Source organism: Bufo bufo, chromosome 4 (genome assembly GCF_905171765.1).
Source record: "Bufo bufo chromosome 4, aBufBuf1.1, whole genome shotgun sequence".
NCBI classification, from domain to species: Eukaryota; Metazoa; Chordata; class Amphibia; order Anura; family Bufonidae; genus Bufo; species Bufo bufo.
In genome coordinates this window covers 340013520-340037946 of record NC_053392.1, presented here as the reverse complement: position 1 = coordinate 340037946, position 24427 = coordinate 340013520, and the positions used below count along the sequence as shown (strand labels likewise).

At 45.4% G+C, this 24427-nt stretch overlaps 1 protein-coding gene across 4 annotated transcripts in view; it reads left to right on the top strand.

Annotated features, from left to right (window-relative positions):
* Positions 1–483: 483 nt before the first annotated feature.
* The window catches only part of FYN (FYN proto-oncogene, Src family tyrosine kinase), a 182424-nt gene continuing 158480 nt past the window's right edge, over positions 484–24427 (top strand). For 2 of the 4 annotated variants that reach the window (XM_040428888.1, XM_040428887.1), the window contains exon 1: positions 490–1002. The gene's annotated coding sequence lies outside the window, so the exon portion shown is untranslated. Of the gene's footprint in view, positions 1003–24427 lie in introns of all 4 variants that reach the window. The other 2 variants (XM_040428890.1, XM_040428889.1) reach the window with 2 other exon arrangements.

Genomic DNA, 24427 nt, shown 5'->3' with positions numbered 1-24427 from the left:
ATTTCTCTTGACCAACATATGCCCTAAGGCTTCATGGACACACCATATTTCAGTCTGCAAAGGGATCAGAAAAATTCTGATACATGTGCAGATTGTGAAAAGAAAAGCGCTATTTTTGGCCATATGGTGACCATGTTCTAAAATGTGTGAAAAAGCCATGTAGAGCTACAAAAAATATGCTACAAAGAAATGAATGTATATGTGCAGATAGCACCCAGTCATATGCATGAAGCCGGAGTCGGGAAGGTGGGCTGTCTGTGGGTGGGCTATATAGCTGTCCCCATGCAGCCAGGAAAGTACCACCTGAGGCACAAGTCTCACCTCACCTCACCTCATGGAAGAAGCACCCTTTTTGTGCAATACATATCCCTATCTACAGCGAGCTCTGAAAACATGGCTGCTTCCTGCAGTGTCTAGGGCATCTCCACAGAGAAGTCTCCCGTGCTGCCATCCCCTCACATGGCTGCTCTCTTCTCCTTTCATCCATGGCAGATGTGGTTGTGCTCCCAGCCAGCACAGGGGGGAGTGTGGTGGTCTCCAGCGAGTAGCAGAGGAGGAGTAATGTGATGCATAGGATGAGGAAGACCCTCCCTAGCAGTGGGCTGAACAGGCTGGGGTTGGTTCAGTGCCCATCATACTCTGAGCCTTGGGAAAGCAAGTAGAAGAAAAAAAAAAAAAAACAACAACCGAGGGGACCCGCGGCTTTTGTCACCCGCCTGTAGTGGTGGCATTGAGGAAGGGGATCCAGGGATTTCCTCCAGCGGGGGCACGCGCCTGGTCTCTGCAGCCCCCTCTCTCGGTCACACACACTGAGGCGGAGGAGGAGGAGGAGGGAGCTGCTGCTGCTGCTGTCAGACGCTGCTCCACTGCACGACAAGCCGGGCTTCTCCCTCACTGCTCCGGGTGTGACGCCCGCTACACCCGCCAAGAGGAGAACTCCCAGCAGCTGCGGCGGCACACGACGATGATGATGTGATTGCAGAGCCGGCCCGTCTGCTGCAGGTACCCAGCTAATACCCCGTGCCCGGGTGGAGGGGGGTCATTGTCTCCTCATTGTCCCCCATGTACATGAATGTGCCGTGTTCCTGCTCCTTTGTGTACAATAGACGTGGCTGAGGACAGGGCACAGCCGCCCAGTCTACCCTGGGCCCGCAGCCTGGTACCAGCATTGTCTGCCTTGTGAATGGGTGCATTTGTCATTGCTGATAGTATTGTATTGCCACCAGTGGGCACTGCTTGTTTCTGGAGGCACTGGCTGCTCTGCCCTGTGGCACACTATGACTGATAACCTTATCTACAGTATCTGTTGCTCTGCGGGCACGGTGTATAGGCTCAGCAGGTGGCACCTTGGCATGATGGGGCAAGCACCACGTTGCAGTATTTTCAACCATGCGGACAGAGTGTTACATGGTGGCTCTGCCATAGATCCCACACACGTATATAGGCCTGAGGAGGCATAGCTGGCAGTTAAATCTGGGTGGCAGACAAAACCCCCTTTCATTTCCAGACACAAAATGCCCAGTGCGGTGGGCTATTATACAAGGATTTGTTGTTTTGGCTGGTTCCTATGTGTCGCCCCATTGCTGTCATTGCCCATCTGCAGTCTGGATGCTGAAGGGGGGGGGTTTCATGTAAATTGCTTCCATTGCTCTCTGATATCTTCCCAGGGTGGTGGGTGCAGGAGAATGTGCTTTATCTCCAAAATCCTGGCCTCCCTGTTGGGTATAGTAAAAAGCGTACCCCTACCTGCTGTGTGACAACCGCTACAGCCTAACCCAAGGGTTGTCACCCGGCTTTCCTCCAGGTCATCCTCCCCAGAGCAAGACGTGGGCAGAGAAAGCCGAAAGATTTCTTTCCTCTTCATAGTTTAGTTCTCTGTAGGGTCAAACAGTATGAAGGGGCACTACGCGTGGTCGAGACTAGTGCCTCTATTAGTGCAAGATTTGCAAAAAGTCTGAGTAACAATGTAAGCGGGCACACAAAACGTACAAGACGTGGAGTATAGCAGCCTATTGAGACCTTGTGTCTTCCTGCTTGTTTTCAACTCATCAACTCCCACATCCTTCCTCCCCCGATAAGCTATGTTTCCAGCATTACTTTTTCCTCTCCTCGGGTCCTTTCCACACCCATATCAAATTCACTACTTTAACAAATTGATTTCCATTTTTAAGAGCAATTTATGACGACAGCAGGTTTAAAGGGTTCTCCGAACCTAGTCAATGAGGGTCATTTAACGGATCGCTAGTGCCAACCGCCAGGACCATGACTACAGACGCTACTGTACTTGTCACTTGCTCGTGTACATGGATGAGGGATGGGTCGGTAGGGTCGTCCATGGACAAGCTGGATTTTGGTCCCTGAGGGGCCCAAAATATAGAACATCATATATTATAAAGTTTTAGCACATACGTATAATTAAAGGGGTTGTCCAATAGGGAAAGATTATTGGGGTAAAAAAAAAATTCACCTCACAGATCCCGTTCCGATTTTGACTTCCTAGTCCCGTCTCGACACACAGGAAATGGCCGGCCTGCGGTTAGTGACTGGCTTGACAGTTGCCCTATGCCAAGATGGGACCAGGAAGGAGATACTGGTGGAGACCCTATCACATCTTTTTTGATTTTTTTTTAACCTTTTCCCAATCATTTTTACCACCCCTTAAAGTAGACCAGGAAACTCGTATCCAAGTGATCATTATATAGCCATTGGCTTTTCTGAGCAGATGATATCAGCGGTGATGGCCCACAAGCTAATGCATAGGAAGTGTTTGAAGGTCCCTCCAAAACTCCCATTGGTGGACACAATCTCGATTTTTACCTCTGGATCCCTTATGAGTAATTCCCTATGTCATATATTAACGCCAGAATCCTTGTTTTTACAGGAATGTTCAATTCACATAAGGGTCCATTCACACGTCCGCAGTGTTTTGCGGATCCGCTAAACACCGGGCCGGCACCCCAATAGAAATGCCTGCTCCGGACAAGAATAGGGCATGTTCTATTTTTTTGCCTAGCCACGGACCAGAAATGCGGATGCAGACAGCACACTGTATGCTGTCCGCATCTTTTCCGTCCCCATTGAAAATGAATAGGCCCGCACTCGTTCTGAATAATTGCGGAACGGATCCGGACCCAAAGTGCGGACGTGTGAATGGACCCTTAGGCTACTTTCAGACTAGCGTTTTTTTTGTGGATCCGTCATGGATCTCCAAAAACACTTCCGTTACAATAATACAACCGCATGCATGCGTCATGAACGGATCCGGTTGTATTATGTCTTCTATAGCCATGACGGATCCGTAATGAACACCACTGAGAGTCAATAGGGGATGGATCCGTTTTCTATTGTGTCAGAGAAAACGGATCCGCCCCCATTGCCTTACATTGTGTGTCCACACCACATCACAGACAGAATAGTGCTGCTTGCAGCGTTATTCTGTCCACCTTGGGGATACAACCAAACAGAACGCAATGCATTCTGGTGCACTCTGTTCCCTTCAGTTTTATCCCTATTGGCAACGAATGGGGACATTACGGAAGCGTTTTCCCCCCGCTATTGAGATCCTATGACAGATCTTAATAGCGGAATTGAAAATGCTAGTGTGAAAGTAGCCTAATACATCTGCATAGCTGTGAGGAAGGTCAATGTAAGCGCCATCAGCAGAACGCAGGCAATGTTTATGGCAGCCTGTATTCTGTTGTAGCGACAGTTTACAGCGTTGCACAGAAGGCTATGTTTTAACCAGTGATGAAAATGATGAATGGCAGTTTAGGGAGTTGTCTGGATAAGTAATGCAGATGAGATTCAAGTGTCCCCATTACATCTTATTTCAGCTTATAAACACATTTAGATCCCTTTTTTGCACATGGCTTTAGGTAATGCTGTGATTTAAGAGGACCTGTCAGCTCTCCTCGCTTCTCTGTTTTATTAACTACTTGCATTCCTGGTGAAATAACAATTCAAGACCATCTATTCTCATAACTCTGTGTTGTGTCGTTCCTCTGTTATTCCTCCTGAATATGCATGGATTAGTTGACTACCCTTCCCCTTCTTAAGGAGGTGTGTACCTGATCAGATGGTGGCATCAGGGCCTACACAGATAGCATAGCGCTCCATAGCCAACCCCATCCCACCCCCCTTCCCATGAGATTTCTGCCAAATAATTTTTTAGCAACTGGAGAAAATCTTTTGTAAAATAAGAAATTCAAGCTCAACCTCGCCCACTTTACCCGACTTCTATGTGGAATAGGTGCTTCATAAAGATGGCGCTCATTCCAAACACCAGATTTCTCAGTGCATTTACATTGGTAAATCTCCCCTTACAGCTCTATATCTGCTGCTATATTGTAAAACTGTCTCCCTGAAGTCACCACTAGGGGGGGGGGGGGGGGGGGCTCAGTCCATAGGAATTTATACAGTTAACATTGAATGCAATGGAAGCTGTAAAAATCGCTTTCCATTGAGCTCCCCAAGTGGAGGCTGTATGGAAATGCTGCGTTCAAGGAGTTCAAAGGAGTATTCCCATCTCAGACATTGGAGGCATAGCACTAGGATATACCCCCAATGTCTGATAGGTGCGGGTACCACCTTTGGAACCAGCACCTATACTTAGAACGGAGCCCGCAAAGTGCTGGAGGGTGCACCGCGCATGCATTCATACCTATGGGAGCTTGCTCGGCTATTTCCCTCAGCCCCATAGAAGTGAATGGAGAGATGGCCGCACTTGCGCAGGGCACTTCCCAATTATTTCAATGGGACTTCCAAAAATAACCAAGCGTGCTACCCGGCTACTTTCGGCGCTTCCATAAGAATTAATAGAGGGCACCTGCGCATGTGCGGTGAGCCCACCGGCGTTGTGCAGGCTCCGTTCAAGGTATCAGTGCGGGTCTGAGTGGTGGGACCCGCACCTATCAGACACTGGGGGCATATCCTAGCGATATGCCCCCAATGTCTGAGATGGGAATACCCTTTTAATCCCTGTTCATATACCCTTTTTATCTTGTACCATAGTCATAAAGCTGCTGTAACATATTTAGGATTATGCTGGATTGAAAGCTAGTATATTCTACAAAACAATATATTCTACAAATTTTTATATCTGCATGCCTTCACAAAAAAAAACTAAAGGGATATTCTGGTGTCATGATATTGATAACATATCCATCAATATCAGATCAGCGTGAGGGAGGGAGGGTGGCTCCTATCACTCCCACGATCAGATGTTTGAAGAGAACGCAGTGCTCATGCAAGTGCTCCATCCTCCACAGTGTTTGCCTGCACGCCCGACTATATTGAGGTAATGGTGCAGGTTACAGCTTTTTGGCCCATTCACTTGAATGGGTGAGAAAGCTGCGATTACCCTGCACCGCCACAAAGATAGACATCTAGACATCATAGAGGTGAGTCCTACCCAGCAAAGAGTCAATAGAATTTACACCTGTATTTCATGTTGGATCATTTATGTGAATGGGCGAATATGATACTGTATTTCTCCAACCACTGCAAAGCAAATATCTGGCCGGCCGCCACTTCATCTAGTGGCATTCTTCATTTTAACAAAGGGTTGTCTCAACATGGCAGTAGACTTCTATATTTTTATGTGGTGTTTTATCTAATGAAATATATCTTGTATGATCTGCCAGTGCATCCTGACTGCAAGGGGGATGAGTACTATAGAGAGTCTCAACGGAAACATGCTTTACTTCTTGGAGGCCAGAACTTGGCTGATCTTGAAAAACTGTTGTAGCTGCATCAAACTTCTATGTCAGAAGAAAAGTAGCAGATTATTGGTGGAAGTCCTGGAGGTGGCTGGCCCAACATCCATGGCCCTGCACTGGAAAACTGGCACACATTACACTGGAAATCTATGCCAGATCCTTGCGGATGTTGATTCAATTTTCTGGATCATTGATCCCCTAAGGATACAGGCATGCTGGTTAATAATTTTGGGCCTTTGTACACCAATGACTGGAATCAGAAGTGCCAGTTTTAATACATTCCTCCCTATGAGTTTACTGTATCTTGGTGTTCTTTACAATGTACAGTACATGCTATATATCTTTTAGCTCTTGTTTTTCTTGCATACCCATTTGAATGCCTTGATGGCTGATGGAGCAGTTTTCTTTTGCAGCCAGGAAGATAAGTATATATTAATCCTAGTCCAATCTAGAGGGTCCAGCGGCATCCACTGTATGGCAGTACTTTTGGGGCCCATATGTTTGTGGGCAGCTGCTTGCCAATTGAAACCATTGAAGCTCTCATTTTGACCAGGGAAGCTCTACCAGGGCAGAAACTTTGTTGTTGGAATGGTGACCTCCTAATTGTGCAATATTCAAAGTCACTGAGCTTCCCATTACATTCTACTGCTAATATTTGTCTATGGAGACCGCATGTCTGTGTGCCTGATTGTATGCGTCTGTAAGTAATGGTAGCTGTTGCCAAACACTATGTGGAAGCGGTGTCCACAGGTATTAGGCCTGAACTTAAATCTGGTTATACACAAGAGATACCCTTCAGGTGAACGAGCGGTCTCACCCCAAACCCACCCCATACAAATATAGAGCATGCATGGGATTATAGATTAAATTAAACCCATTCTTAAATTAAACCAATAATGCTACAAATAAGACACATGGACACAATTATAAATGGATAAACTTAGGCCACGGCCAACTTTATTAAAGAACAGCTCAAACAATAAATGACCACATAAATTTAAGATTAATAACAACCACTGAATTAGACTAGCCATAAGCTCGGCCTAAATACCTGAATCAACTTGTCCGCTCGCCACTTATTGACGAGCGACTTTACCCCTCCTTCTAATAAAGTGGCCGTGACAGGACAAAATAATGGGGAGGGCGGGAGGGGCAGCTGAACAAAGATGCGGCTTGGCAGACAGCCTAATGCTGGCGGCCACCGCATTATATACACCGTTTCCACCCCAAACCCATCCACCAGTGCCCTTACTGTTGCTGGGCACCCTAAACTTCCCAGCCTCAGCAACAATCCCAGTTTAGAACAACCCAACTAGCCAATCCCTGTAATCTGCCCCCCAAACCAGCAACCATACTAAAATTAGCCTTCTTTACTCAAAAATGCCCTAAGCAACCTATGGGATAATCATAATCCCATGCAGATCCCTCCAAATGGGATTCTCGGGATCTCTACATGGGTTCTGAACAATTAGAGTGGAGAAAGCTGCTGGTAGACATCTCTGATGGCACTTTATCTTCTGAGAACTAAAGGATTGGGCTTGTAGAGATCCAGTTGTCCAAAACTTACGTCCCCAGAGGTTCGGTTGATAGCCATCTAATGGCCAGCCTAAGGGCCCTATATGCTGGTATGTGTTTGTCAGAATGCTTTGACAAAGCATCTATTGGACATCTTAGAGTATGTTTCCATAGCAGAAACTGCTTTGGTTCCTGCTGTGGTTTTTCATTCTGCAGGTCTATTTTCAGTTTAGCTCCATTGAATGGAGGTAAATCATGAGCAGGCAGCCGTCTCAGCCTTCTTTGGTGGTCATATATAGTCATGGCGTGGGCTGGAAATCCGCACGTGAAAAATCCTTGGCCACATGAACTGCAGCGCAGCCTTCCATTTTTATGCATCAAAACCATGGTAAAAAAAACAGTGCCAAAACCCCACTGTGTGAACATACCCTTCCCTGACCATTTCTAGTGTGTGGCCTACTTGGTAAATAGGACTTTTCTGTGGGAATGTTTCTTTTATACTATTATTGCGGGTGCTATTTTATTTTCATGCGCCTGTGCGCATGGAATTCATTGCGCCACTACACAATTACTGACAAATGGCCAGTAGCGGTATTTCTGTGTGATTCCTGACATACATCAGCCGGATGTAATGCACAGTAATGAGACGCCATTGGTGACCATTGTGTATATGTATGTGTCCTTTTTCATTTTGGATGTCTGTTCTGGTATAGTGTGTGTTATTACACTCTCATACCAGGTAGGATGTGATAAAGGAATTACAGTTACACTGATGTCGCGTATACATATTGTATATGTGTTTTGAGCTAATTTCATGATTCATTGGCCCACATTGTGAAGTTCTCTTATGTACCATGGTAATCCTCATAATCCTACACCATAAAGACATAGCGATCATACAGTTATGAGGAAGGTAATGTAGCGTTAAAATTAAGATCCACCTCGCAGACAATAAAACATCTATTAGGTTATTACATTCCTAATTACCCCACAATATATTGCTATATTTCTTCATTTACAGAGCAGAGGGGCTGCTCTGTAGGGTCACACTCATCCTACTGTCAAGAATATGGGCGTACTATAGTATGATGTGCTACTAAATACTGTTGAAAACGTCACTCTTCCCTGTTATAGCCTTCTTGTTCACCAGCAGTACTAGTAGATGTTTTATGACAGCCTGTACTGTAAAGTGCTTCCGCAGACAGGAGTAAAGAGCAATGACTGGTTATTAGAACGTTCCGGCAACCTCTTGTGTGTGTTATCAGATTTTTCGCTCCATAAGATGCACCTAGGATATAGAGGAGGAAAATATGAAAAAAATATTTTTTTATTAGACCTCAGATCAGACCCCCAAGCTCCACCAGACCCCCATTCCTCCTCAGATTAGACTCCCCCATTCCTCCTCAGACCTCAGATCAGACCCGCAAGCTCCATCAGACCTCGGTATCAGACCCCCATTCCATACTTACCTACTTACCAACGTTTAGGTTGGTAAAATCAGGGCACCAAAATCCCGCCCCTGGTGATGCCCCAATTCTGCCTGGAAATGCCTACTTACGGACTGGGTTAGCCCCGCCCAGGGACAGCTGAATTCAGACTTGGCAGAGTTGTTCTTGAAATGTTGCAAATGTCTGAATAGGGCATGTAATCCATGTATTTGATACCAGGCCAACCTCATTAAGATGAATGGAACTGATTTTCAGTCGCAGAAATTTCTACAATAAATCTGCTTCATGTGAATGTACCCTAAGCCTTCCTCCCCCTCTTCCGCAGCAGCTTTGCTTAATCCACCTCCTATTGTTTTCTGTGGGAGGCCACACTGCCATTTGTGAGGTTGGCGGTTGAAAGCCGCGATCATGGCGTGGTGTCCAGACAGATGCTGCTGGAAGCTGTCGTGGGTGTCCGTTCGGCACCTTAGATCCATTCAGTGGGGATAAACCACAAGTGGGTCTGTGGCATTTAAACTGACAAACTGTAGCAGAAATCACGACAGTTTCTGCCATGGAATATGTGGTGGATTTGCCTTTGCAAAATCTGCTGTGTGAACAGTGCCTTAAAGGAGTTATCCTATGATTAATGTAAAAAAAATATATATCTGACATAATACAGTACATAATAGTCTCTAACAAAGCTAGAACCAGCCCTTTGCCTCACACGGATCCAGAGATTTACCATTCATTGCTCCCTTTGCTCTGCTAGATTTATACCAAACTGAAGGCTCAAGGGGAGTGTCCTTTCTCAGGGGGTGTGTCTTTCTTCTGTAGCTCTCTCCCTATCACAGCTCAGGAGGTAGTCAAAGGATGAAACTGAGCATGTGTGGCCTTCTCAGTAGTAGAACAAAGAAAAAAACAAACAGCAGGTGGCACTGTACAGATAGATTTTATTGAATAGCACTAAATGTTTAATTACGTGCAATTGCACAAGTATTCAGATCCAGGTGCTGGTTTGAAAACTTTAGGGACAACCCCTTTAAGGTGAACCCACACTTTGAAAGAATGGCTGTACAGTCTCTTGAGCTGTCCTATTTTTTTCATCTGTCTGAATGAAACATACATGCTCTCAACATTTTTACTTAATTCTTTATGAATATATTATTAAAGGGGAAATGTATGAAACTGTCAAAAAGATGAACTGTTTTTGTTGTTTTTTAAAACAACCAATCACAGTGCAGCTTTCATTTCATACTTTGCTCTTGAAAAATGAAAGCTGCATTGTGATTGTGGCCTCGGGCAGTTTTTGTCTTAGACACTTTATACATCTGCCCGATGTCTATATATAATTAAGTCTTCTAATGGATTGTTCAGTTTACATGAGGTTTTCTGGGAGGTCAGTGATCTTGGGTGTCTGATCTAAAACCTCCATCCAGTGCTTTAGAGACACAACCATGCAGGAAATGTCTTTTGTAGTGTTTCTGATGGTTTCTAGAGCCATGTTCTGTGATGCTACGTCTGGCCGGATCATCCTGCATTTGACCTTTCTCAGCGCAGGGGACATTTGCTCTCTACATCTTATTATCTTTCTAGTCACTGCTGGCAGCCTGGAATTTCTCTCTGCAATAGTATCAAGCACAAGGAGACACTGGAGCCTGTGATATTACTGCAGGTAATCGGAATCGTATAGGAATGCCTTCATTATTGCTTTTGGCAAACTGTCAGGAAATGTCTCCAGAAAGACAGGTGGCTTATTTTGCTTCAGGTTTAGCAACCAGGTCTGTGATGTTTATTTAAGAGGCAGATATACCAGAGGAAGTCATCTTGACAGCCGCACCGCATGTGGAGACTGTAAATTGTTCCAAAGTGAAAGAGCTCTCTTAAAGACCTGGGTCTAAACATGTCTAGGGGAAATGCTAGATCTATCTACGGTAATCTGGTGCTCGGTCAGTGAGAACACAACCAAGGTGGTGCACCCTTTATTTTGGGTTCTGCTGCAGTTTATATATTGAGGCAGGGTCACATTAATACTGGGTGTCATCTCCTCTTGGTGTGATACACTGAGGGTATGGTAATGCTGATGCTGGATATCCTCCTGTGGTAGGTCATTCCAAGCTCTTTCAACTTGGAGCCGTAGTTCAGGCAAGGTGGTTTTCCTCCACTGTGCATGGAAGATCCATCACCTTATCTGGTCCTAGACATTCTTGATGGGGGAGAGATCCGTTGATCGAGCGATGAGACCTGCTGGTTAACCTGAAGAGCACGTTGTCTAGTTCGGGCAGTGTGTGGACTTATGTTACCTTGTTAGAACAGCACATCTCCTGAGTCAGTAAGATTTGTTTCACAATGTTCTGGACATACTAAAGGCCGATCAATGTTCCCTCCATGAATACCAGATGAGAATGGCCATGTTGGCTAATGGCGCCCGACACCATGACACCTGCTGTTGGTCCTGTGTGTCTCTGCACTATGCATGAGTCAGAACCTGCTTTAATCACTGAACACTATTTTTTGCCATTCATGTATCCAGTGGGCTCTTTTATGGCACCAGTGCAGGCACTGTTGGCGATAATAAGAGCCCAGTGGCAAACGAGCCAGTGGAGTGCATGTATCCAGTCCTGCTTCAATTAGACAGTTTCTTATGGTCCGTGCCGTCCCTGACGGGGCTACTGCCACACCAATTTGTGATGCTGGCTGTCCTTTGACATACAGCAACTCTTCTTATATGTCAATCTTGACCTGCATCTGTCTGTCTTGACTGTCCAGAACCTTCTTTGTGTGTGTGTGTGAGTGCCCTCCTCTGACCACTGTCGACACCACCAATGCACTACAAAAACCTCTTGCCCATCTCTTTTTGAAATTTAATGGATGGACCATCCAGCTTCTCAAGGTCCCACTATTCTGCCCAGTTAACAGTCCTGTAAGGCTACTTTCACATCTGCATGTTTAAATTCGACAGACTGTTCAAGCAGAGGAACATCCTAACAGACTTCCCAGTATCCGGCATAGCTGGATAGGGCCGTGCACCACCGGATCTCCATTTATTACAATTGGCTTGGGCACTCATGACCCTGTTTTTGCTTGGACAGTTTTTGGTATGTACTAGTTTTTGGAAACGGAGAACACCCCACCACACCTCCTGTTTTGTAGACGCTCTGACCCAGCTATCTAGCCATCACTGATTGGCCCTCGTCATTTTTGTTCAGATCCTCATATTCGATCACTTTTCATGCTTGCAACTTATCAGCTTTGAGAACTGATTGTTCATTTGCTGCCTAATATATCCCAGCCCTTGATATGTGTAATTTTTTATGAGATAATCTTATGTACTTCACCCTCAGTGGCAGCCCGTTTTAAGAATGCGGGTGCCGAACACTCAGCTGATCATCCAGGGTCTCTCTCCCTTCAGCTCCAGCCAACTGGTGATTTTCCTTGGGGAAGACATTTTATGCAGCTTTAAGTAATGGCAGCTGTTGCGGTTGCTGCAGGGGAAGTATTACATGGCGGTATTCAGATGAGTGTAATGCACAGAGGGCTGAAGAAGTCCACCAGAAAGGGAACCACTCTTGTAGAGCGGCTGGCTCATAGAGGGTGTCCTGAGAGGGGGCCTCCCTTTATGATGTCCATGTCATCTAATAGGACATATGGAAAGGGGTTGTCTTTAGAGGCTACCCTTTTTTTTTTGCTATTGTCTTTGGAAAATAAACCTTAGGGGCGCCTACCATTAGTGGATGCCAGCCACCATCTGTAACACGGTTGTGAGGACCAAGATAAAAGAGCTGAATAGAATATTGAAGGACCTTGCAGAAGGGAGAATCGAGAATTATATTTCTAGATTTTTAGATTTTTATTTTATTTTAGGGGGAAATCCTCTTCAAACAATTCAATGCTGTTATAAGTTATGTCCTATATTTGTTCTCTAAGGGAAGGTATACGTGATTAGTGGTAGTACTTACTTTTGAATTAATAAGGTAATATTTCTAGCTTCTATTTCTATGCTAAAAATATTAAGCCATAAAAACTGAGAAGATCTGATTCCTGCAGTGATACAAAAGTCACACCAGTGGGAGGTAAACCAAGGTCTTCATTTCATCCATAGTTACTATATGCTTGTGTCATGTGAAATTAGCTTTGAGGGGTTGTAGGTTACATTGTATTTATTATCAATGCCTGGTATGTCTGGAAGCTTGGAAGGTTTCTTCTGGTTTTTAGTCACTGTAAAGATTATATATGAGATCTGTATTATTAGCAATTCCCTTATACGCTATATTGCCACTGTCAGATTCCTTCCCTTCAGAAGTAGGATAACAATCTCTAGTCTCTCTGTGAGCATTGATTTGAGAACATATCCTGCACAGGGTTAATATAGGAAATGTGAACTTCCCCATAGCCCTTGCAGGGTATTTTCACATCACTGCTACTTGTAAATGGAACAATTCCAATAATTTATTAGGGAATTGCCGTTCATGCACTGATCAGATATTTCTCCTTTAGAAAATATTAAAAAGGACCTTTCACCACTCCAGATATGTCCGTTTTAATAGCTGCATACATTCCACATGTAGTAACAATTCTGGAGCATCTATTCTTATGTCTGTATGTTATGCCATTCCTTTATTATTTCTACTAGAAGTTATGAATGATATGCTAGCAGTCTGCAGTAAGGGTACAGAGGGGTGGTAACCAGTTGGGGTGTGTACCTGCACAGACTCACTCTATCCAATCACTGCTGCCATTGTCAGACTGTGCAGGTACACCCCCCCAACTGGTTACCACCCCTCTGTACCCTTACTGCAGACTGCTAGCAATTCATTCATAACTTCTAGTAGAAATAATAAAGGAATTGCACAACATAGAGCCATAAGAATAGATGTTGCAGAATTGTTATTACATGGGGAGCGCACAAAGCTATAAAAACAGTAATGTCAGGAGAGGTGAAATGTCCTCTTTAAAGGGGTTATCCAAGTTTTTTTGCATGGGGAAAATAATAAAAAAAAAACGCACCTTTTGTTCCTGTGCCTGCTCCGATCCAGTGTAGCCACTCTGTCTTCTTCCTTGTGCTGCAGCCAGTGATGTACTGTTTTGGCTGCAGCAGTAATGTGTTGTATACCCTGCAGCCAATCACTGGCCTTACCAGTATACAGCACAAGACCACTAAGGCTGGTGATTGGCTGCAGCACCATACGGGATGTCACTGCTACAGACGCAATAATACAGCACTGCCTACAGCCAAGGAAGGAAGCACGAGAGGCAATGCAGAATTGGAATGGGTGCAGGAAGTTAAGGTATATATATATTTTTTTTACCAGGCTTACGGCTTTTTGGTAAAATAAAGAAACTCAGACGTCTTATATACAGGGATTCTCTAGAACTTTTCTATTGATGACCTTAGGACACCCCTGCTGATCAGCAGCTTGCAGAGCACACACAGGAACCAGGCACAGCTCTGTACACTGAGTAGTGGCTGTGCCTGGTTACTGCACCTCAGTCCCATACAAGTGTATGGAGAGGTGTCTAGTTCTGGTGTGCTGTGTGCTCTGCAGTCAGCTGATTAGCGGGGTGCTGGGAATTGGGCCTTTGCCTGTCTGATATTGATGTTTTATCCTAAGTACCAGAAACCCCTTTAACTATACACTCCTGGTTTTGTATCAAAGAGCTAAAGATCACTTTTATGTCATAATTGTGCTGCAGTAGCATTTCGGAACAAACCAGTGCCAACTAATCTGTCTGGAAACAGCCAACTCTCTCCGCGGAAAAAATCTAGCAGCTTCTCTCGGAGGCTTTTCTGTCTTGTGATTTCTTTCCTAAAATGTATCATCTTTAAGTCATGAAGCTTACTCTTGACATCTTTCTTCACAGATAAAGAACATTTCTAATGATTTTAATTTTGCGCTTCTGGCCCTGACTGGTTTGATGTGTCATATACAGAGCACATCTAAGAGAAAAAAAATCAGTCATTTATCTTAAAAAATTGCTACGAATTATAGATAATTTTCATTAAAAATAAAGTCACAATGGAGGGGATGTGTTAAAGGATCTATGCCAGTTTTCTGGTACAGAAAAGTCCCAAATTTTTGTGCAAGCCCACTAGCGACTTTTTACGCCACCATTACCACTTTTGTACAACGTGGAGGCAGGTCCTACGCAGACCAACAGATTTAGGCCTCATGCACACGACCGTTGTGTGTTTTGTGGATCCGCAAAACACGGATGGCGTCCGTGTGCGTTCCGCAATTTGCGGAAAGGCACGGACAGCCATTGATATAACTGCCTATTCTTGTCCACAAAATGGACATGAATAGGACAGGTTATATTTTTTTTTGCGGACCACGGAACGGAGCAACGGATGCGGACACCACACGGAGTGCTGTCTGCATCTTTTGCGGCCCCATTGAAGTGAATGGGTCCGCATTCAAGCCGCAAAAACTACGGCTCGGATGCGGACCAATACAACGGTCAGCAGGGGTGCCAGGAGTCAGACCCCTGCCAATCTGATATTGATATAGGTCATCATTATTATGCCGCTGCACAACTCCTTTAACTGTGTAGATAGTAGTGACACTGTGCCTTATTTAGTAAAGGTGGATTTAGACTGTCTAATAATCGGGCAAATTATCCGGAAGGAACGTTTCTGCAAATGCTCATTCCCGACAATCTGCCCATCTAAATGTGCCGCAGATCATCCGATGAACGAGCGAAATGCTGGAGATAGTCAAGTACAAGCTCTCGACTGAGGTGTCTCTGCCTTGCAACATTATGTGTAAAGTGTCATTCAGCAGCAAATACTCCAGAACAAGCTGCTTAACATTCAAAGGTATCTGAAAGATTTACCATTCGTTTAGTTTTTTTTTATGTTGCTTAAGGAAGCACTCCCAGAAATGTTTTTTCTTTAGCACATGGACTTGAATAGTGTCGTCTTTTTTTTTTATAACAATATATTCCTACACTTCCTGGTTGGCACTACATAGCAACAAACTGTGTGACCTCCAGATCTGTGCTTAGATTATAGCATAATTTAGTGGTCACCTTAAAGGGGTATTCCTATCTCAGACAATGGGGGCATATCGCTAGGATATGCACCCATTGTCTGATAGATGCGGGTCCCACCTCTGGGACTCGCACCTCCAATGAGAACGGAGCGGGGAAATGAACGGAGGGCGCACTGCGCATGCGCAGCCGCCCTCCATTCATTTCCATGGGGCCGTCGAAAATAGCTGAGCGCTGGCTCGGCTATTTCCGTCTGCCCCATAGAAATGAATGGAAGCAGGGGCCGCGCGTGCAGTGTGCACTCCCATTCACTTCTATGGGATCAGCGGGGGAACAGCTTTTGGTGGTGGACAGACCCCGGGAAATCCGGGGTCCTCCAGCCACAGCTCTCCCCACTCCGTTCTCACCTCTGGGATCCGCACCTATTAGACAATGGGGGCATATCCTAGCGATATGCTCCCATTGTCTGAGATGGAAATACCCCTTTAATAGAGAGAACAGTTGATCCTTTTACTAACAAAACGATGTAGGTACAGAGAGTACTACCTTTCTGTGTACTCATCTGTAGCAAGTTATACTACAGCCTTGCTCATTCACCCATTACTAAGTAATGGCAGAAGGAACTTCATGATTAATAAAGTCAATGAGAAAAAAGAGGCTGCTGGATTTAGGAATTTTACTAAGAAAAATAGGGCCCAAGCCAAGCAATTGCAATATACATAGTCACATACAGTGATGCATGGAGATAAGCAACACAAAAGTGTCCAAATATGTGGGGGTAAGGTGGCTATAGGAAGTAGAATGCTGTCCCTAGATGCAACCTTAGATGCCCTAACACACAGAGCACCTACCCCAAAATAGTAGACCTTGTAGAGGAATATCTCCTTCATGTAAAACCCAATAAAATGCAATAACAGTACTCTGCAAACATTGAGTATTTAATTGATATATTAACTATATAAATGAATATGAGGTACTTAGCAAATATACTTCAAAATCATCTGTGCCCGTCCACCATGGCAAGGTGATTCTCACTCCTCTTTGTGCCAACAGTCCTCTCCCTTATGGACCCTGTTAAATCCCCTATAATGTCCTCACATGTTGCCCCCCCCCCCCCCCAATTAGTTCATGAAGGGGCTAACAAATGGAAAAAAAACATGTCACAGTATACAGATGAGTAAAACTGCTAAGTGGCCTGACATAAAACATCATAGACACCTGTATACAGGTGTCACGGCCATGGCTATGACCGTGACTCCTGAACCGCATGCGGTTGTCAGCGGTTTTCTTTGGTTGTCAATCACAGGTGAGGGCTGTGGTATTTGCCTCACCTGTGGTTGCCGCTGGCAACAGTATGTATGTGGCAGCATAGCAGTCTTAGCTGTGCCATTGCAGCTTGCTATGTTGTGCATGCGGTTTTGTGTGATGTGTGTATGTGTGCACTTGCTTTTTATGTTATTGTGTGCACGTCTCCTTTAAGTGGTGTTTTCCCTTCCCTGGTGTTCGAAGGGTTAATCTCCTTCCTAGTGTGTGTGTGCACTGGGTGTGTCCGACTGTGGGGTGTGGCTTCTTGGCCTATAAAGCCTCCCTGCTTTTGCAGGTCTGCAGGTTGCTTCAGCCATGCTTAGCTGAAAGCAGCCTCCTGTCTTTACTACCTGCCAGTAAGAGCCACCCCTGTGGTCATAACCATAATGTCTCATTAAGTTATTTCTAGTTATGTGTGATGTCCGTTTGATGTTTTACATGTGATTTTGTGCAGCTATGGATCTGGGTCCCTGTGTGGGGATGCGTTTGTGATCTGCACCCTGCTTACACAGGGATCCAGTCAGCAAGGCTGTGGCAGGTAGGTGGAACTCTTTGTTCACCTGCCATATCCATAGAGCTGTTTATGTCTCTCCTTTTCCAGCAGCTTGGCCGTTGAGACTCCTGCTCCTCCGTGTCTAGGAGGAGTGGGTTGTCTTACTCAGCTCCTAGTTTAGGGCCATCTTGAGGGCTAGCAGGGACTTCTAGGTTCCGGAGCATGAGCCCTCCTACCATCAAGGTTGGCTCATGTAGCTAGGAGTCAGGGTCAGGTTAGGGATGCCTTTAGGAGGTGACCTGCTCCCTAATCCTGTCTTCATGGCCAAGCAGCCATAACATCACCGGGCTCCACACGGCTGAGGATTTCCCCCATCCTCAGCCGTGACAACAGGTAAATACATTGATTACAGTAATAAGCTTTATACTAATATAGAACCTATTTAGATGTGTCCTGTACCTGACATTCCTTATCCTATGTGCAGTACATCTATTGTAGGCAGGCATTTCACCAAATAAAGTCAAGGAAAAATAGTAGTAAGATAAATGTTATGCTCCTGCCATTCATAGTCATTTTTTAACTTGAACTCCTGCCCAAACTGTTGCTCCCCTGTTGGGTGAATTTCCTCCCTTTACAGCTAAAAGGCTTGAACACACAGATCCTGTCTTTGTAACAATAAACCATCCTGAGCATTCCTTTGGCAAGCCTGGGTGTTTTTTACATTTGTGGTGTAGCGTTCAACTGACTAAATAATACCAGGACCAATTGAGCACATGGTTCTTTCGTCTACGTGACTGAAACGCGTGCAACTTTCTTTTACTTTATCAGAGCCTCTGAAAGAGCAAAAATTGATCTTTTTGAAAAGTGTACCTGAAGAAAGGTAAAAGTCTCCCATATTTCTAGGCGACGTATAAAATGGTATAAATCAGCTTGCCGTACTGTGTCACTGGTGCATGTGGTTCGGGAACAGCTGAAGAGCTCGGATTTCAGAGAAGCTACAGCATTTGTAAGGAAAAAACCTCCCTGTGAACTAATCGGCAAACAGATGCACTCTGAAGTTTGTCGGAGAAGAAGGCCCTAACTTCACCTACAAAACCCCCAGCCACCCCAAGACTAGGCAGCTGAACACTGTGTAGTGTGACGCTGCATTTTCACACCACAGCCGCTAGGCATATCCCCCAGGGAAGCTACCAAAACCGTATCCTTGTGGCCACCTTCCTATAGGTCAGGGATACTGATGTTTTGATGTATGGAATAGCAGAGCAGACTGTGCTTTCCCAGTCTGCTATGCTATTCCATAGCAAAAAAGTATAATGCATGGTATTTTTGTAACGAGATGTGTGATGTATACCATTGTATGCCTGTACAGTCACATCCATCATAGAGATATAAATCAGAGTTTTCCATTCCAGGGGACAATGCAAAATGCATTGTAAAAAGAGCCTTAAAAGGGTTTTCCAAGATTTTTATACTGATGACCTATCTAGCCATCAGTATCTGATCGGTAGGGGTCCGACACCCGGGGCCGCTGCTGATCAGCTGTATGAGAAGGCACTGCTTACTTCTCACAGCTTTACAAGCACAGCGCCTTGGCCACTTTAACACTAGTGTTTTTGCTGAATCCGGCAGGGTTCAGCAAAAACGCTTCTATTACTGATAATACAACCGCCTACATCAGTTATGAACGGATGCGGTTGTATTATCTTTAACATAGCCAAGACGGAGAAAACTGATCCGTCCCTATTGACTTGCATTGTGGGTCACGACGGATCCTTTTTGCTCCGCATCCCACGACGGAAAAAAACTGCAGCTTGCTGCGGTTTGCTCTCCGGTGTGGGAACGCAACCAGATGGAAAGGAATGCATTTTGGAGCATTTCGTTCTGTTCAGTTATGTTTTGTCCCCACTGACAATGAATGGGGACAAAACGGAAGCGTTTTTCTCCAGTATTGAGATCCTCTGTCGGATCTCAATACCGGAAAATGTAAACGTGAGTGTGAAAGTAGCCTAGGGCTACTTTCACACCTGCGTTAGGTGCGGATCCGTCTGGTATCTGCACAGACGGATCCGCACCTATAATGCAAATGCTTGTATCCGTTCAGAACGGATCTGTTTGCATTATTCTTTTTAAAAAAAAGTCGGATCCGTTTTGACTTACATTGAAAGACATTGAAAGACAATGGGGGACGGATCCGTTTTCAGTTGCACCATATTGTGTCAGTGAAAACTGATCCATCCCCATTGACTTACATTGTAAGTCAGGATGGATCCGTTTGGCTCCGCATCAGCAGGAGCAAGCAGCGTTTTGGTGTCCGAATCCAGAGCGGAATGGAGGCGTAACAGAGCCAAACTGATGCATTCTGAACGGATCCTTATCCATTCAGAATGCATTGGGGCTGAACTGATCCGTTTTGAACCGTTTGTAAGATCCCTGAAATGTATCTCACAAACCGAATTCAAAACGCCAGTGTGAAAGTAGGCTTACATTATATAGCGGCTGTGTTTGGTATTGCGACTCAGCCACATTCACTTCTATGGGGCTGAGCTGCACCTAGGCCACGTGACCGATGAACGTGATGTCACTCGGCCTAGCAAAAGCACATAGAAGGCCGCGGCACTCACAGTTGATCGGCAGGGTTCCCTGGTGTTGGACTCCTGCTGATCAGATACTGATGACCTATCCAGAGTGTAAAAATCTCAAGTGAGATTTCCAACTCCTACCCATTCATTTCACTGCGTATATGCACATGAGCATTGTTTTTCAATGACCAACTGTCCGTTTAGGAAAAATCACAGCTTGTTCGATCCATTTTTCACACCGGACTGGTTCATTCAAGTCAATAGATCAGTGAAAAAAACCCGGAAAGCATCTGGGTGCAGTCCTTTTTTACTGATGGTTGTCAGGAGTTGCGGTGTGCTATTCTTCAGGCATGTAAAAAACTGATTCAATTCTGATGGAAAAACTGAAAGATTGAATGTAGTCTCAGACAAAACGGATTCAACTTCCATGCAAAAACATCAGTTTTTCACTGAATAGATCCTTACACATTTCGTATTGTTCATGTGAAATAGCGGTATTTTTCTGGCAGAATGCGAATTACAGCGAATGGGGATCCGATGGTGTCTGGGTCTGGCTATGTCAGATAATGGTAACTTTGGTAGTCTGCTCTTCCGCCGGAGCAGATTACTGGATTTACCTGCTGCAGATGTGAACGTACCCTTAGGCCTCCTACACACAAACATGGGCGCCCCGTGGCCGTGCTGCGCCCGCAAAATGCGGGCCGCAATGCACAAACACCGTCCGTGGGGCAGCCGCAACTGATCGCGGACCCATTTACTTTATGGGTGCGCGATCCCCGCTGTTCCGCAAAAAGATAGGACATGTCCTATCTTTTTGTGTAACAGAAGTACTGGATGAAACCCCACGGAACACTCCGTAGTGCTTCCGTAGGGTTCCGTTCCGTGCTTCCGTTCCGCATCTCCGGATTTGCGGACCCATTGAAGTGAATGGGTCCGCATCCGTGATGCGGAATGCACACGGAACGGTGCCCGTGTATTGTGGATCCGCGGTCCACAATACGGCAACGGGACACCTACGGTCGTGTGCAGGAGGCCTTAGAGAGATGACTGGCCAAGAGCAGGAGCGAGAAGGGAATCCTTTACATCACTCTGCCTCCAGTGGTCAATTTAACCACTAGTTGAGCTTTCCCAAAACTGCAGTTCAAGGTGCCATTTAGTGGGTGCACTAAGCACCCCCTGTATTAACCCTATATTTTACTTTAATTTCTACTAATATTTTAGTACCCTATCACACAGACAATTGCATTTGATTTAAATGGACAGACATTCATTATCCTACACAACCTTTCCCAATTTCTTTTCTGTCTTTTCCAATAACTTAAGGGAAACTTGTCACATTCTGAATTGCGGGCAAGATATGGGCAGAGCAAAAGGAGCTGAACCGAGTCATATATAGGGGAAGATTCAGTGTATCTTGTAATATATTCCTTTAAATCCCTGCTCTTTCTGTCCTTAGAAGTCCAGTGAATGAATGAAGGAAATACAAGGTATACTCAATCTTTTCCCACAAAACTATATATCAATCTGCTCAGCATTTTCTGCTCCATAAGCTGCTGCCGGAGATAGGACAGCATATTGAACATGACAGATTCCAGATCTCAAGCATATATTCACACGTGGCAGACTTGTTGCAGAAGTGTTTGCAACTATTCCATTTATCCAAATGGGTCTAACAGAAATTCAAGACATACTGCAGAAACAAATGTATGGAGAGGTGAGAAAAAGCAGCCTTGCCTTAAAGGGGACCTGTCACTAGTTTGGAAGTAATGACTCCAGCCGGGAGGATGCCACTCAGATTCTGTCTTTGCTTATTAGACAGCGCAAGAGTGATCAGCAAGACTCCACCTCCAGAGAGAAAGGAATCTAGACAACTCCCCTGGCAGACCACAGACCTATTTACATTTTGGGCGCCATAAAAACTGTGGGCCATATCTTGGTAATGGGGCGGGGGGACCTGAAAGGTAAAAATTACACAGTTGCATTCAGGGAAGTAGTGTGATTTAAAGGGATTCTGTCATCAGATTTAACCCCTCTAACCTAAACATATGCTCATGTCCAGACTAATAAGAATCCTAAGCTGGCTTTATTATACCTCACTGTGGCTCTATTTGCCCAAAAAACTGGTTTTTATAACCTGTCAATCACTTACTTAAGGTGCCCAAGGGGAGTTCCGTTAATACAGGGTGCCCGGCCGCACCCCTCGCAGTCCGGTGCCCAGCGCCGCCTTCCCTGTCTTCAGCGCTGCCTTCTACAGCTCAGCGCTTCCTCCGCAATCCTCCCCGTCCCTCTGCCAGATCACGCGCCTGCGCACTAGGCTCAGCCTGATGCGCCCCTGCGGACTCCTGGCAGCGGCTTCGTTGAGCGAAGTGCGCATGCGCCGGCCTGAAATAGAAAGAGATCAAAAACAAGCCTCTGTCTCCTGCTGTCTGTGGGCGTGATCCGGCTCCTGAAAGGTTTCCCCGGGCTGTGAGAGGTTGGTGCCAATCTGCAGGTCATATCAGGGTTGAGCGAAGTGCGCATCAGGCCAGCGCATGCGAACTTCGCTCAACGAAGCCGCTGCCAGGAGTCCGCACGGGCGCATCAGGCTGAGCCTAGTGCGCAGGTGTGGGATCTGGCAGAGGGACGGGGAGGATTGCGGAGGCAGCGCTGAGCTGTAGAAGGCAGCGCTGAAGACAGGGAAGGTGGCGCTGGGCACCGGACAGCGAGGGGTGCGGCTGGGCACCCTGTATTAACGGACCTTCCCTTGGGCACCTTAAGTAAGTGATTGACAGGTTATAAAAACTTGTTTTTTGGGCAAATAGAGCCACAGTGAGGTTTAATAAGGCCAGCTTAGGATTCTTATTAGTCTGGACATGATCATATGTTTAGGTTATAGGGGTAAAATCTGATGACAGAATCCCTTTAAGGCAGGTTCGAGGTTTACTTTTTGCAGACTGGTGACAGGACCTCTTTAAAGGAATTTTAGGGATTTAAAAAAAATTAAGAGAACGGCAGGAAATGCAATGCGTCTGACCGTGGGCATGTAGCCATTTTCTTTCTCCCTCCTGTAGAACTTTCCAATCCTTGTTCGCAAAACAGACAAGTATATGAGGTTTTATTTTTTTGTGTGGTACGGACATACGGATGTAGACAGCACACATTGTGCTGTCCGAATTTTTTGCGGCCCGCATTAAATCCACCAAAAAATGTGGATCAGATGAGGAACAAAAATACGGTTGTGTGCATGAGGCCTTAAAGAAAGTATTATCTGATATATTTCCTGCCACTTCAGCAGTGCCGCTCTGATGGTCCCTGCTGGTCTTTGTTGACAAACCGTACTCCCACGTTACTACTGCAGCCAGTCATTGGTTTCAGCGGCTGCATTGGTCACAGTACTTTGTTTTTAGCTTAATTTCTTTTAAGTCCTGAAAACCCCCTATCAGGGAGCGAATACACCTGAGACACTACTCCCAACTCCTCTGTAAACATAGCATTCTCACCCAGCCTTATTTATCAGATTTTGCCAAAAATAAAAGTAGTGTAAGTCGAGAACATGTTTAACCTCTGTTGCTTCCACATGGAGCACTAATAGCCTTTGATTTCAGATATCCTACTCTGGCCCTGGGTCAATGCCACTGTATTCAGATTTACTTTATAGCTGTCAGATTAGTAGGGCTGTTAGAAAGATCTGTTCATATGTAAGAGTGAAGGCAGAATATGAATACCACTGAAATCAGACAACAGCCAGGACCAGAGGATCATCGTTCCATATCGAATAGATGGCACCCTCTGGATAGGTCATCAGTATCTGAATGGTGGGGGTCCGACACCCGGGATCCCCGCCAATCAGCTGTTTGAAAAGGCATTGGCGCTCGTAGTAGCACTGCGGCCTTCTCTCAGCTTTCTCTAGGCCTGTAATGGCTAACCCCCGGCACTCCAGCTGTGGTAAAACTACAACTCCCAAGATGTACACTTGCTTGTCTGTTCTCAGAACTCCATAGAAATGAGTGGAGCATGCTGGGAGTCGTAGTTTCACCACAGCTGGAGTGTCGGAGGTTAGCCATCACTGCCCTTGGCTAATTGACGACATGATTATCAGTCAGAAGTGAATAGGACTGAGCTGTACAATATACGGCGCTGTGCTTAATGGGCACGGATAAGGCTGCGGCGGTCACAGGAGAGCCTGTACCTTCTCAAACAGCTAATCGGTGGGGGTCCCGGGTGTCGGACCGCCACCAGTCAGATACTGATGACCTATCCAGAGCATAGTTCATCAGTATTTAAATTCTGGAAAACCCTTTTAAACCCATTTTCTTAAACTATGTGTATATGGTGAAGATAAAGTGCTGACTTCAGGTCTCATCTACTGACAGCATCAATATCCTGAAATGCACCGTGCTGTTCTAAAATGGCTGTGGTTAC